The following is a 17,334-nucleotide window of genomic DNA, read 5'->3' as shown; positions in this document are numbered from 1 at the left end:
GTTTGTTCTTTATTTCAATGTCTCTGGTTATATTTTTTGCTTATTTGTTCTGTTGATTAGGTTCCACTTACAGGTGAAATCATACAGAATTTGTCTTTCATCACCTGGCTTATTTCACTTAGTATAATGCTCTCCAGTTCCATCCACGCTGTCATGAAGGGTAGGAGTTCTTTCTTTCTTTCTGTTGCATAGTATTCTATTGTGTAAATGTACCATAGTTTTTGGATTCATTCATTTACTGATGGGCACTTCTAACACTTTGCTATTGTAAATTTTTCTGCTATGAACATTGGGGTGCTTAGATCCTTTTGAACTGGTGTTTCAGGATATCTTAGCCAGCATTTGGTTTTGGATTTTAACTACCCTAATAGGTGTGTTTTGGTATCTCACAGACATTTTAACATACATTTCTTTACTGACATGTCATGTGGAGCATCTTCTCATATACCGATTTGCTATTTGTATATCTTCTTTGGTGAAGTGCCTGTTCATAACTTGCCCACTTTTAATTTAGTCATTGAATTTTAAGAATTCTTCATATATTTTATATATCAACACTGTGTTTTTTAAATATATCCTCCCAACCTACGCCTTCTCTTTTTATTCCTTTAGCAGTGCCTTTCATAGAACAGAATTTTATGTTAATTAAATGTAATTTATTAATTTTTTTCATGGAGCATGACTTGATATTCTGTCTAAAAACTCATTGCCAAACACGAGTTCACCTACATTTTCTGTTATCTTCTACAGTTTTATAATTTTGCACTCTTAATTTAAGTCTATGATCTACTTGGAGTTAATTTTTGTAGAACATATAAGATCAGCATTTAGGAAAATTTTTTGCATGTTTGTATAGAATTGTCCCACCACCTTTCTTTGAAGACTGTTTTTTCTTTATGAAATTGCATTTCTCAAATATCAGTTGACTATACCTATATAGGTCTATTTCCAAGCTCTTTATTCTGTTCCATTGATCTATTTGTCTGTTCTTTCATGTGTATTATTCTGTCTTTTGGGTAAGTCTTGAAGTCCAGTCTTGAAGTCTTGTTGGTCCTCTTTGCGAATGTGTTGGCTATTCTGAATTCTAAATTTTTTGTTTTTGCATATAAACTTTACAATCAGTTTTTTTAATGTGGGAAAAGTAACTTATTGGGGTTTTGATTAACTTGAATTAAATCTACAGATTGAGTTGGAAAAAACTGCTAACTCTCCATTTATGTAGAGATTCTGTAATTTTCTTCATCAGAATTTTGTAGTTTTCTTTGGATAGATCTTGTACATATTTTCTTAGATTTACACTGGAGTATTTCTTTATTATACTTATACACAAATGGGGTTGTGTTTTCAATTTCAAATTCCAGTTGTTCATTTCTGGTACACAGGAAAGCAACTGATTTTTATATATTAGCCCTATATTGTGTAAACTTGTTGTAACTACTTATTAGTTCCAGAAGTTTGTTGTATTTTTTTTGTTGTTGTTAATCCCTGCAGATTTTCTACATAGACAATAATGCCATCTGGGAAGAGAGATTTTTCTTTCTTTCTTTCCAATCTGTATATCTTTTATTTACTTTATATGTTTTATTGAATTTGCTAAAACTTCCAGGTTCAACGTTGCCTTGTACTTGATCTTAGAGGAAAAGCTTTGAGTTTCTCACCACTAAGTATGATGTAGGCTATAGAGTTTTGTAGATATTCTTTATTAGATTGAGTAAGTTTCCCTCCATTCTTAGTTTACTGAAAGTTTTTTTTTTCATGAATGGGTGCTGGATTTTGTCAAATGTTTATTTCTACATCTATTGATCATATGATTTTTCTTTTTCAGCCTATTGACATGATAAATAACATTGATTGATTTTGAAATATAAAACAATGTTTGCATCTAGGATAAATCCTACTTGGTCAGGTGTATAATTCTTTTCATACATTGTTGAATTATATTTGCAATATTTTGTTGAAGATTTTCACTTCTGTGCACATGAGAGATATCGGTCTGTAGTTTTTCTTTCTTTTAATGCCTTTGTCTGGTTTTAGAATCAGAGCAATGCTGGTCACATATAATGAGTTAGGAAGATTCTCTCTATCCTCTGAAAGAGATTGTAGAAAATTTATATAATTTTTTTAAATGTTTGATAGAATTCACCACTGAGCCCATCTGGACCTGGTGCTTTCTGCTTTGGAAAGCTATTAATTACTAACACTCTAATATATGTCAGTCTATTCCTCCTTGTGTAATTTTGTCTGGTTGTGTCCTAATTTAGAGAAATTCTCATTCATTATTGCTTCAAATACTTGTCTTGTTCCTATTTCTCTTCTTTTCTATTTCTAACATATGCAAAATAGGAATGCCTATTTTGCATATGTTAAACCTTTGGTAACTATCCTTTAGTTCTTGAGAGTTGTGTTCCAATTTCTTCTTTTTGCTTTTGCTTTCCAGTCTGGGAAGTGTCTACTTAAAATCACTAATTCTCTCCATTTGTCTCTTTCTCCAGTTTTGTGAGAAACAATTTGCTCTGTAACCTTAACTCTCTGATGGTTTTAAAAGAGTCATTGATTTTCAGTTTGCTCATTTTTTCTAGTTGTTAAGATGGAATGACTATTTCTAAATTTTTTATAGGTCACACCAGGAAACAGAAGCTTCCATATATCATTTTTTTCAGCTTTACCTATGTATACTATAAATGGAATTGTAAGATATATAAAGTAATTCAATATACACTTACATTGTGAAAGAATACTCCCAATGGAGTTAATGCAGCCATCCCTTCACATATTTAACATCTTTTATGAGAACAGTTAAGTTCTATTCTCTTAGAAAATTTTAATTATACAGTACAATGTTATCAACTATAGTCATCGTGTTGTGCATTAAATTCATTTTAAAAATATTCCTTTGTACCCGTTTATCAGCCATTTCTTATTTCCTTTACCCCGGGACCCTCAGTCCCTGGCAATCACCATCTACTCTCAGTTTCTACGAGATCAACTTTTATTTATTTATTTATGTATTTATATATTTATTTATTTGATGTTGCATATAAGTGATACTATGGAGTATTTCTCTATATTTGGCTCAGTTCACTTTGCACAATATCCTCCAGTTTCATCCATCTTGTTGCAAATGGCAGAATTTCCTTATTTTTTTAGGCTAAGTAATATTCTATTGTATAAGTATGAGAGGGGACCCAAACATGATGAAATTTATTTATAAAAATTGTGTATTTATCCTTACATGTTTAAATTTCAGTCACCTTCAAAGTACTCTCCACTTGATATAATACAACCATCAATACAGTTTTTCCATTGTTCAAAACAGTTTTTGAATTCATTAATTTTGATTTCTTTTAGTGCTTCTGCCATTTTTTGTTTCACCTCTTCCTTATCAGCAAAATGTTTCTCTTTGAGGACTCTTTTCATCCAGGGAAACAAACAAACAAACACAGTGTTTGGGGCAAGATCAGGTAAACAGGGAGGGTGGGGCATGGAGGTCATGTCATTTTTGGTCAAAAACTGCTGAACACTCAGCGCAGTGTGGACAGGTGCTGTCAGAAATCATCCATCATGAAATGGGCAAACGTGTCAAAAGTCTTCCCAAAAAATGCACTGAAGCTGAATGCAGCCTCTCACTACACCACCAGCTGGTACACTGATGCAGATGGCTTCCTAGGACATTCATCTAGTGGGGGAAGCCTGTTGTAAAAGGGACCCACCCTTCAGAAGATAATTGCAGTTTTATGGGTGTCCCCCTTTTATCATATTTTCTTTATCCATTAACCTCTTGAGAAACACTTGGATTGTTTCCATACAATGGATTTTTTAGATAATGTTTCTATAAATATGGGGATACCGCTGTCTCCTCAAGATAATAATTTAGTTTCCTTGGATATATGCCCAGGAATGGGGTTGCTGGATATGGTAGTTCCATTTTAAATTTTCTGAGAAAACTTCATACCATTTTTCCTAGTGACTGAACCAGTTTACGTTACCGTCAAGAGCGTATGAGGTTTCCCTTTTCCCCATGTCCTTACCAACATTGTTATTTATTGTCTTTTTTATTATACCTATGCTAAAAAAGAGTAAGGTGATATTTCTGTGATTTTGACTTGTGTCTTCCTAATGATTAGTGTTGTTGAACATCTTTTCCTGTACTTATTGGCCTTGTGTATCTTCTTTGGGAAAATGTTTACTCAGGTCATTTGCCCATTTTTAAACTGGATTTTGTATGTATTTATTTATTTATTGCTATTGAGTTGTATGAATTTCTTGTATATTTTGGATATTAATCCCTATTAGTTAAGTGATTTGCAAATACTTTCTCCTAGCCCTTCACATACTTTTTTTGATGTGCATTTGTTCTAACTTAAATTTTTACTAATTAATTTGGATTAATTAAATATATGTAAAGGAGTGATTTATAAATTACTTGAGTCATATGAGCACTTACAGATACCTAATACTGATGAAACAGCAAGAAGAACAACTCAAGAACTCTGAAATATCAAAAATCGTGACAAAATATATATACAAGAACAAGTAGAGACCTACAATCAGGACACAGTACTGAAAGATTTGAAGATAAATGTAAGCCAAAGGTATAAGTTAAAGGAATGAATTACTGGTGATGAAACAGAGCATCTACGTTTGCAGTGTTTTGCATATTTCTACCAATTGGAGTATTTGGTGAATATTAATTCAGGGGAAAATGATAGTAAAGTTTACAGTTTTCCTTAAAATATTTATCTTCTACTTATTATTTTTTGTCAAAATTAGTTAACAGTTCAGGAGACATACATCAATTACTAAATAAAAATATTCCTAAATCAAAAATAAGCTTGATAATCCTACTAAGTAACAATTTTAATTAGATATGTTATAATGCTTGAAACTAGGCTACGGATTCATTTTTGAAACTCGAGTCTCACACTATATCAGCAGGATTGCAGTGAGGCTGAGAAAGTGAGAGTGAGAGAGAGAGAGAGAGAGAGAGATAGAGAGAGTAAACAGACAGCTCAGACAGCTCATTTCTCTTTCATGGAAGGAGTCTGGGTAAGCTGCCCTGGTCTGGCACTGTGGTATGATGCCGTTGGACTCTCAGACTCCTTTCATTATGTCACTTTGTCATGCTCAGCACACAACTTTCAGACGTGTGACCAAGTAAGTTCGAGTCTCTTTAAGGATGAGGCCCAGAAGAGAAAAAGAACACACTAGCTGAAAAAGCATTGAACAAAACATAGTATCATGGCTATAACTAATTGTAAGAGAGGGTCAAAAATTTGGTCTCTAGCTGGAGTTTAAATCATGCGTCTAACAAACTTAGGGTTTCTATTACGAAAAAGGAGAAAAGGAGAAAAGGAGAATGGATATTGGGGGGTGGAGGGCAACTAGCAGGCTCCAAACACTATTTGTTGTGTGACCATACATAAGGCATTTCACTTCTTTGACTCAGCTCCTTCATTTGTAGAATAGGTATGTTGATTAAATGTGCACCACAGAATTTTACTGAGAACTGACTAGGTGTCAGGCAATGGACTACGTGCCGATGGATATTTATTATTATTAATGTATATTCTCCATTTGAAGAACAAGTAGCTAATACAAGCCTCAGTAGAAATTTTTCTCCCTTCTCCTCTAATAATATAAGGTCAGGTATGTCCCAAGCAGGGTTTTTTTTTAGGATTTTTTAGGTTAGGGTTTTACACTCTTTGCATCAAAGGTATTTTTGTAGATTTAAAAAGAAAATCTTTAGCCAAGAATTGTGCTTATTTACTGATAATTTGAATTGACATCACTGTTTCTGCTATTCTTATTAGCTATACATTTGTGAACCTAAAATACTTTCACACTTTTAAAAATGAATCTGTGTGCTCCTCATTATTGCCTATCATTTAAGGATAAAGCATTTAGAACCAATCTTTCTTAGATTCTGACATATCCTCACAAAAATATTTATGCAACCACCAAGTAATGTTTATTACTTAGTAAGTAATAAATTTAGAATTACTAAACTATTACTAAGAACTTAGACTAACTTAACATTTTTGAAAATTTAACATATGACCAAACTGTATGAATGCTGAAGCTATTATGATATTTATATTTTTTATTTTAACATTGAGATCAATTAAATCACAATTTCCAGCAAACATAGTTAGCTCATAGAAACAAGATATTTTTCCTTCTAGAAAGTTATAATCATCTTAAATTACCATTAATTTTATCACCACTTTTAAGATTTGGGTGGGATACTAAAAGTGTGCCAAAAATTTCAAATACAATTTTTATTTGAGTAATAAAATTATCCCAATACAGCCTCAAACCACAACATGAATATTCTCTGCACTCTGACAGAATTCATTATTCCAACATCAACAATAATAACTGGTATGTATTAGATTAATCACTTTACAAAATATAAGCTTGTATTTGTACATTGTCTCAGGCATTTGAAGTTATACTGGATGAGCTATGTTATAAAAAGTAAATCCATTAAATAAACCACAATTGATGCAAAATGAATTTATATACATAATTTCTGATTTAATTCGAAAGTCATATTTTTCTCTAAACATCCTTCTTTTCCTCTCTGTTCATCATCTATTTTCTAAATATACCAATATATAAACTTAAAATAGAATTAAAATCAACAATTTTTTAATTAATTTCTAAATTTAGGTCTCAAACTTGGAAAAAAAATTGTCTAAAGTGAGAAAAATAAAAGCAAAAATATATCATTTTTAAGTAATAAATAAATTGATGTATAACTATAACTGTGGCAAATTGTCTACTTTATTTTTTGAATTTGCTGCAAAACTCTTTATTTAGTACTGCGCCATTCTGTTTACAGTTGAAGAAAACTCTACCTGATATTGACCTTTTAAAGAAACCAAGGACAATTTCTTTCACACATTAAAAGACCATAAAAGTGCTAGTTCTGCCATTGCCAGAAGCACTAACTGAACCTCTAAAGAGAATTACGTGACAAAAAAAAAAAGATCAAGACAAGTTTCTATAATATGCATCATCCTAACAAGAAAGCTGGAAGAGAAAGTATATCAAATCAGCTATTATGTAGGATGAATTAACAAAAGTGGCTCGATGCTTTCAGAGCCAGGCACTGTTGTGTTATGGTATACCTTAAAAAATATTTCCTTATGTGTAGTCAGCAGGATTCTGGCCTTTTAACTTTTATCATGCTTCTACAGTTAGACTCCTCTGTTCTATAGGCAAATAGCTGCCCAAAGCTGCTACAAATTGATTTATCCCCAGATAATGGCTACAATTGATAACCAAAATGTCACCGAGCAGCTCTTTAGCAATTTAAGGTGTGTTTGGCCTAATATAACCTGATTTTAACCCTATTTGAAAATGTATTAGCACCTGTACAAATTCTTTACAAAAATGGTTATATTCAACTTATTTTTTTCACTTCAGATTGCTTGGAGATTTTTTTTTTCTGCAAATACTAAGACATAGCCCTCAAGTAATTAAAGCCACAGGAAAGGTATCATGATATTGGACCTGAAAACATGCAGATTATAGAGAATGCCAGAGCGAGATTTTGTGCGGAGAGCACCAGTTCAGATTAGATTTGTGATTCCGCAAGCATTACACAGGTTGGCACAGTCCCAGGGAAATAAACTAATCACAATGAATCTGGACTAAAACAAAACAAAAACATTACCATATTCTTTAAACAACCTTTAAACATTATAAATATATTTTAGACCCATATATAATATAAATGTATGGTGGTAGATATCTTTGAATAAAATATTACTGCACATTTGATCATACAGACGGTTATTTTTTATTAATCTAAAATGGAATACTTTTAGTTCAGGTCTTTAGGAATCTGTACCAAAGAGATTTTTTTTCCTAAATACACAATCACATGTAGAGTGGAATCAGATTGATTAAATTTTTACCACTCAGACTGTTTTAGGAAACTTACTTATGAACTATTCACATATGACTGATTTGAACCCAATGTGGACTTTCTAAGTAAGATGTAACATGTAATTGAGGATATTGATCCAACTTGGTAAGAGGAAAATTCAATATAGACTTCAAAATCTTTCTCAGAATTTCTTAAAACATATATAGCACAATTTCTTGCTCCTGTTTTTAACCTACAACTTACAAGTTACCATAAAAAATTTAGTGATATCCAAAATATCAGACAAAGTAATTATAATATTACTAATACTTAATTCACAAAGTCACTAAATAATACTTAGCGTAACATGCTTTAAAGAAGAGGCTTATGTCTGATCCTTATGTATAAGCCAACATCTTTTCTTTAATGGTTTTTGAGTGTCCCTAAAATAGCAGTGGCTAAGGCAGTGTTATACGAAGACTGAATTTAAACTACTTTTAATGATGAACTAATTTTATCAGAAAGATAAAACCTTCCAGAACCTTTTCTTTTTTCACACATTCATGTTTATGTTCTTCAAGAAATGAAAACAAGAATATTATCAAAACACTATACTGTAGAAAAATTGTGACAGTTCTCTAAAAACACTAAATTAATTATTTTAGGACTATTTAATGTAGGTTATCCATGTAAAGAGAATATCTCAAATATAAGATTAATGACTTGCCAGATGATAAGATCTATAGAAAGTCCTAATTCTTATAGTAGTAAAAAATCACCCTCAGGTGTTAGTCATTGCAGTAAATTAAAAAAATATGTTGGAGGCAGGTATAAATGAAATAAATATCTGCAATGATAGATGTAAAGTAGAGAGAAAATTCAGTCACTAAATGAAAACATGTATAATTAATCATTTGATGTCATATGTAAAAGAGTGTTTGGTGTTTGTTGATAAATGATTTTTAAATGGAAAAGTTTATATTACAAAACATTAGTTCTAATCTGTGAAAAATAAGTGCTTCTGTCATAATTAACACATTTATATGAAGAGCAGATTACAATTCATCTGCTCTAGATAATATTAACAAATATCCTCTGCATTGAATTTCAGGCTCTATGAAATGAAGAAAGCCATTGAGAGGTTAAAACTATGAAATGGTCCCCTCTAATAATCAGGCACATTTCAAAACATTGACAGTTGGACATAAGAAACTCATACACTTGGGAGGAAATGATTTCTACAGATGATCTGAAGATTTGTTTGTTAGTGTTTCTGATAGCAAGGAGGTCATAAAAAATGGTTATGGGTTCAACTGTGTAATTGCTTTGCTTGAATTTTAGTTATGTTGAGAAGTAAATCACTGTACTTTTTGGTATACCTAAGAAAAACTCTCTTTTTTCTTTGAATTGTAAACTGACATGTAGTTCTCATCAATGAGTGATCAACAACATTATTTCCAGAAGGATAATGTATTTAACTTTTTAAGTAATTTATAAAATTAGCTCTATAAAGATAATTTAACTTCATAATTTTGGATGCCAATTCACTGAAATGAGGAAATTGGTGGAATTTAATATATAAGCCACATAACTAAAAAAAAAAAAAGTTTCCAATCTTAAACTTGGAATGATACAATTTCATCCTTTCTCCAGGTAATGTTTACTAGAAGTAAATGGAAGGAAGTTTCCCTATGATAAACAATAAAATCTCATCTGTGTTAACTGTATTTTTTTTTTCCTTCTGGGTTTTAAAAGGGCAGGACTAGAAAAATCACGGATTTCCTGTTCATTTAACAAACACGTTCACTTACAAAATAACTGCATTGCCCCTTCACTCTCACTTGTGTTCCCAGGACGGCGGCGTTCTGCACGTGCGCATCAGCACCTGAGAGTGACAGGGCTGATGTGTGTCTTCTTGCAGTGCAGTGCTCGTGGCCATGAGGGAATGGATGTGTAATGCTGTGCTGATACCAGCCAAGTAATATAATGTGGTGCCGTTAGGAACATTATTCATAGTTGATGAACACATACCTTTTCTAGTGAAACACATACATTTCAGAAGGAAATGCATAGATCATTTACTGAAGCACATTTATTATAGCAAAATGTGTACCTCAACTAATGAAACACATAGATCATAGAGTAAAATGATTATACCTATATTGAGCAGATTTAACCATTTAGAGATGTTTTGGGGACAAACCAGTGTAGGTTAGCAGGCAAAACTGAATTTACAAATAACAAACTAAACTTTGTGTGTGTTAAATATCATTATCATTTTGCATTTTACTTGCCATTTAAAAGAAAGGAGTTCACTGAGTGTCTTCTGCTTTACAGTTTCTTCTACAATTAATTATGCACAATTACCAGGATATGTCTTTTAACATCCTTACCGATGTGTTAACCAGCACTAAACATGAGAAACGGGGAGATTGAAATATGATGTTAGGGAAAGGCAGGGATTGTTTGGGGGTGCCAATTTATGGCTTCCCTTCAAATAAAATTTAGCACTTGCATTTTGACGCAATTGTATTCTAGGACCAGCAGCACATCTTGACACAATCTACCTTTATCTGCAGTAACAAATGCCAAGAAAAGCCCGAAATAGGATGTGAGTCAGTGCCCCTGCCCCTCTGGGGTCAGCAATAAACTATCAATTTCCACTGTATAAATTCAGTTAGCTCCGCTCCCTATTGCCCTGAGGAATAGAGTGGTGGGTCAAACACTTTGTTTATGGCTAAGGAATCCCTCAGTACACCAAGCTTTGACCATAACCCTAACTCACTAGCGGTGGGAATGGATGTGAATTCCAGGTTCTTGCTTTAGTGAGAACATAATTCACATGGATGAACATTGCATTGAGAAACTTTGTGATATTGATCTGATTTGTATCATTGTTCTGTATTGTGTGTGTAGCCTCTACCAGCTTGTGACTTTTCTTTAACAGGCAAAACTGAGTTGAAGAATTTGCTTCTTCATTTAGCTTCTGTTTTCTCATATTAATACATGTGTGAACAAAGGTGTAAAGAAATAAAGGGGAAACGAGTTAAATGCAAAAAAAAAAAAATAAAGATTCCCAAAGGAAGGTAAGCAAAGTCTTCCTACATGCATAATATAAACATTTTTGTTCTTCATTATTTAATACAATGATTCAATTCAAATTCAATTGCTTATCTACATTCAGAGCAAGCCCATCTTAATTTCATCTCTTCTGTTTTGGAGATCTCCTTGAGACTGAAGCCATTCTTCATCTTAGAATTAGACATTGACCTTCTGATATTTGTAGCTGACTTAAGAACAATCATCTTTTTTACCTTTGACTTAAAAGCTTGGCTATAAGTGCTCACTATCTTTAAAATTTTATATATTTGAATGCACTCATAGCACATCATTATTCAGTCTTGTATTTGTTGTTTGTTTATCCCCCTTTCCTCATGCTGTACAACCTTGATTCCTTGGGCACAAGAGGTATAGGAGATAAAATTGGATTAAATGGAATATTCAACATGATACACAATGGGTTTTTCACAGAGTTACTTCACTTTTCCTTAAGTTATAGAAACTCATTTCATTATTCAGTGAACTCTCCAGTGACCCTGGGATTTCACTATATAATTTATGTTTCCTGATACAATTCAACAGTGTAATCTTATGATTTATGTGCTTCATTTATAATTTGATCATCTCAGTATAATGCATGTTTTTCTACATGATTTATGTACTTTGTTCCATAATATATGTGTTTCCCTGTATGATATATGTATTCATCAGCTATGTATCATGACCCTGGTGGCACATTCCTAGAAAAGGAGGTAGGACACCCCAGCCTGAGGGTAAGTCCTGAGGTTAATTGCAATCAATTCACCTTCCACACAATTACACTTTCATCCGCAGGAGCCTGTGAAGTGAGCATGCTTCACGTGGCAGCAGCAGAGAGGCAAGTGTGCCAGTTTCTTTTTCCCTAATCCAAGAAAAAGCAAATTCCAGCAGCAGATCAGGGAATCAGAGCGATACATCTCTGAAAAATAAATTTCAGTTGTCATGACTTATATTTCCATCTTTCTGCTATAACCTGATTCAACCTGTAACAAACATATGTTTATAGAAATACTGGTAACAAACTTTCAAATAATCAGTTTTTTAAAAAATAATTATTGTTTAAGAATTATTGAAACAATGCATAGGAAATTCTCCACAAAGCATGTTTTTCAAGAAAACTTTTTGTTAAATTCATTCATTCAACAAATGTCATTGTAACATTGAAATAACTCTGTTCATATTTTGTGCTTATCAACACATACCTCAAACAGGTATTAAAATATAAATAACACTAAATTTCATCCCTCAATGACATAAAAGACACAAAAAGAGAATCGTTAATATTTTCTACTTAAAGCAGAGTGATGTTTACTGAATAAATTAAAAATATTTTAAATATAATCATGTACACATATTTCTTAAGCAAGAAGCAACATTTATTCTTTGGCCAAGAAATAGACCAAAAAAAATATCTAATTTAATATTTTCATCTAAGTCAAATTTATTTTCAAGCCAATTATAAATTCCACTGATGCCATTATTGCTTCCTAAGCCCTAAAGGTAATGCAAAAATTAAACATTTTCTAAGTCAGAAAGAAGTTAATTCTATGAATGTTTCAAACCTGGACTTCAAATATGAAATTCTTATCTTCAGAAAAGACCATAATCATTATTTTCATTTTGATGAATAGGTTTGGGGAAAAGAAAGGATGAGAAAAATCTTGGGCAATGTTTCAGTTATAAATGTAAACAGAATGTGTCATGACTAAGACCATCACTTTATTAGGAAACAACCTTTAATAATCACTGCTTTTTGAGGTATCCTTTAAAAATATTGGTTCTCTGAATTCATAAATCAATTTCCACATGTTTTAATGTTAAGAACCAATTTTTCATATCGTTAGAGTTATGAATTTTGAAAGTATAAAAGTACTACTAATATGATTCCAGAAGTACTTCCTAATGTTTAAATAAAATATTATTCAAATCCAATTATAATGTATTCAAAGAATGATCACTCTTTTAAAATAATTATTAAATTTAGTATGTTAATTAGTATGTTAAAAGTGAAGTAACAAGTAAAAAGCATTAAAATACTTCCTATTTCTCAATTTGTTTCCCTTTACTGCCCAGCGTAAAAGTTTGCTTTTATCTGATTGGAAAAGACACTTGTATGATGTGTGTGTGTGTGTGTGTGTGTGTGTGTGTGTGTACATAAAATCATTATAACTAAGGTTTTGAGGGTTTTTCGGTTTTGCTGCAATTGAGAGCATAAGTCCTGGGGTCCAGGCACTCTCTGCCTGTTCTCTGTGACCTAGGGCACAGCATTTTAACCTCTCTGCTTCTTTACTTGTAAAATACCAATAAATATAAAATATAATTTATATTGACAAGGAGTGGTTTAGTGAAAAATCCCTTTGCTTTACTGAGGTAGATAATTAATAAAACAAACAAAAAAACAAAAAAAAAACAAAAAAAAAAACCCAAAAAAGTGGGTCAAGATATTCAAGTTTCCATTCAACAAACATACTTTGAGCACTTACTGGGTACTAACTGGGTGTTAATTTTTCAAAGGGTTCAAAAGCAAATAAGGTTTCCTTGCACATGAATGAGATTCACTTACTGGGGCATTTATTTTAAGACTGTGGTAAGAGCTTCGACAGATGATAGGATAAGGCAGTGGAGAGTGTGAAATAAAGGCACCTAATCAGCTTCGTCATGTGGGAATGAAAAGAAGACTTCTATGACACTTTTTGGGAAGGATGGCACCCAAAAGGAGACATAAAGGATGATGAGAGACAACTCAAAAGAAAGGAGGTGGGGGCATTCTAGTGAAGGCAGTAAAGGAGCAAAAGCCCAGGGGTAACTGAAATGCTAGGGCTTTAAATGCCTACAGACTGAACAGTTTGAAATTAACCTGGAAGGGTAGACAGATCAAATTCCAGAGGACTTGGATTCTCTTTTGTGTGTCAGAACCTTCCACCCCTTGTGGTGGGACACACCCGGGTGAGCTCCGAATGGGCGACAGCAGTGATCCTTCCAGCTTCCTGCTGATGAGTGGGACCAGAATTAGCCAGGTGCCCAACCTGTGTCACTCCAGATTTTAAACTGCTATGCCCATTTTTCTCACCGTACTTTAAAAATATGATCATTCCCTGTAACATTATGACATGAAGAAGTTAGGAATCTCTCCTAGGTAAAAGTAGGCTTTAAACAGTTCCTGCCAGGAGGCAAATTTATTTTAACTGGATCTGCCTGCTCAGAGAGGGGCTCCCCGACCAGCAGTGGACTCAATTCCAGAAGCAACAGAACCCAAAGGCTGGCTGAGGACTCAGCCCTCATGGTCGCACCACAGGGCTGGGAGGCCACATGGCCATCTCTGAGGTAAGGAGTGAAGCTGGAAGCCAGAATCTTACAGCACACACTGAAAGAAAGAAGGAATGAGGGAATGCCTCAGATAAAAATCAGGTATTTAATCGGAACTTTGAACAAATGTATCTGCTAAGAGATAGGAATTAGGAGCCTGAAATAGCAAAACATCTCTGCACACATCAGTATCATGCACTCAGAAAAGGACAGGTATAATTCAGAATGCTGAAGAAAGGGGAAAAGTCAAAGGGTCAAGAACAGAAACCCACCTCTTAGATCTCTCAAAGGGGTTTCTCCAGTTCTATGATAGTTAGAAATGTATATTTGTATTTGTATTTAATGTTAGCTAACGAACACTTTTATAGTATTTACAAGGTCTCAAGAGCGGATCTAAGTATTTTTCATATTTATTTGCACTTATGAGAAGGAATATTTCTCCAACAAGGACTCCTGATGGTTAATTGTGACCTAATTCATAACCAGAGCCTAGCAGACAATGCTGACAGAGGCCTCTCCCACACACTGTGTTTCAGGGAAAAGTCACAGACTGAGCTACCAAGCCTCCTGCACTGTGTCCCTTTCACTGAGCTGACCCTCAAAAAGGAGCTCCTGGAATTATCTTTCCAGTAATGTGCTGAGACCTGCCCAGTCCAACTGGTACTATATCCTCATTTGCTCCTATACTGACCAATAGCTGTAACTCCATAATGACTAATCAGAACACAAGATTTGGATTTATCAGAACCATGTTATTTGGACCAATCAGAACTGTGTACTTTTTCCTATTTGCATAAAAACAGACCAATCAGAAACCAGGGTGGGAACTTTCTCAATAAAAGGCAGTCTCCCATTTGTTTTGTTTTGGCAGAGAGTATGTTTTCCTGGTTTGCAAACTATTCACTTGAATAAATTTCTCGTCCTTCTACAGCTCAGATTGGGGACATTTGTTAACACATTTCATAACAGTTCACTGTGGTAGAGTCAGTAGAATCTATAATTATACTACTTTTACAAATGAAGAGACTGGAATTCAGAAAGGTTAATTAAAGTTCCAAGATCACACTGCAATAAAGCATTAGAGTCAAGATCCACCCATTTGTTTGGCTCCATAGTCTGTAACTTTTAACAACTATGCCATACTATCTCGTAGAACTCCACTGGCAGAATTCTGTGATTGTAACATAACATAACATAATAAATCCTACATAACTTGATACACAAATGTTTAGGTGTACAAAATACAGTGCTCCCTTTTGCTCCTTGATCTTGCTTCTATTGTTTTGCTCCCAAAGATTTATTTTCCATATATCAATAGAGAACACTTCTTAAAATAATAACAATAATAATAATACAGATCATTCATGACCTTGCATAAAATCTTTCAGAAGTTTCTTGTTGCTCTTAAAATAAAATCCATAGTTTCTATCATGATTTACAAGATACTCAACACTTTCCAACCCCTATTTCATACACTTTGCATAAACAATGACAACTTCACTGTAGTAGTCAGTGCAGGTGGTAGACACTGGTGAGTGAGCATGTGTACTGTGTGGCTATTGCTCTCAAAATGACTGAGTGAGTAACACCAATGAATCTGCATAAAATTTTGTGTTAAGGTGGAACATTCCTCTGCAGAAACTATTGAGATGATTTGGAGGGCTGCAGCTATGGGCACCTAGTAACTGGCAGCTTCATCACGACAACAGGCTCACTCATGCATCGCATCTCATGCAGAGGTTTTGGCAAAACATCAAGTCACCCAGGTGACTCAGTCCCACTAAGTCCACATTTGGTGCCCAACAACTTCTGGCTTTTTCCAAAACTAAAGTCATGTTAGAAAGGGAAGAGATCTCAGCCTGTCAATGAGATTCAGGAAAATATGATGGGGCAGCCGGTGGCGATTGGGAGAAATATGTGAGATCCCATGGCGCCCTACTCTGAAGGGGACTGAGGCGTCACTGTCCTTTGTACAATGTTTCTTGTATATTCTTCAATAAATGTCTCTATTTTTCTTAGTACATAGCTGGATACTTTCTGGACAGACCTCATCATATATATATATTTTTTTCTTTTATTCTAGAGAGAAAGGGAGGGAGGGAGAAAGACAGGGAGAGAAACATCATCGTGAAAGACAAACATGGATCAGTTGCTTCTTGCAGGAGCCCCAACTGGGGAACCCACAACCCAGGCATGGGTTCTGCCCAGGAATAGAAACAGTGACTTTTCATTTTGCAGGATGACACCCATCCAACTGAGCCACACAGACCAGGGTTATTTTATATTTTTTTGGACAATGTTAGAATGAGAAGAAAAAATGAATTTAGTTGTCTTTATATTTACTTAACAGTAAAATGTAAAAATTAGCCAACACTTTATTTTGACAAAAAGTATGAAATCCATCCCACTAAATGTTTGTATTTTTTTTCCAAATCCCAGAAACACCTCATTGGTCAGTTGTTGATTTATACTAATCAAATTATAGTAAGGATAGAATTTTGACTGACAGTTTTCAGTACTCTTTCTTTTAGATTGGATTCAGTTGCCACTCTTTCCTGCAGCCAATAGCCAGCCCCTCTGAAAAAATAACATTTCTTAGTTAATTTTTTCCCAAACTAGAATCTTAGAAGGATTACAAGTTAAGAGAAAAAAAATCCCAGAGTATTGAACAAAATATATGTATCTATTGACTAATGGTTTTTGCCAGATGTTTTCTATAACAAATAAATGCTGGCCCTGACCCCCATGGCTCAGTTGGTCAGGTGTCATCCTGCAAAGCAAAAGGTCGCCAGTTTGATTCCCAGTCAGTGCACATGTCTGGGTTGTGGGCCAGATCCCCAGTTGGGGGCCTTTGAGAGACAACCGATCAATGTTTCTCTTGCACGTCTATGTTTCTCTCCCCATTCTTTCTCCCTCCCTTCCCCTCTGTTTAAAATTAAATAAGTAAAATCTTAAAAAATAATAAATAAACAAATAAATAAATGCTGGAAACTATTCTCTTTTTCTCAGTATAGGCAATAATAATAAACATCATTCCAATGAGAATGTACTTA

This window comes from Pteronotus mesoamericanus, unplaced genomic scaffold, assembly GCF_021234165.1.
Source record: "Pteronotus mesoamericanus isolate MK-2021 breed Mesoamerican mustached bat unplaced genomic scaffold, CSHL_Meso_final scaffold_232, whole genome shotgun sequence".
In the NCBI taxonomy this organism is placed as follows: Eukaryota; Metazoa; Chordata; class Mammalia; order Chiroptera; family Mormoopidae; genus Pteronotus; species Pteronotus mesoamericanus.
The sequence above is the reverse complement of the archived record's forward strand: the minus strand, read 5'-3'. Positions refer to the sequence as shown.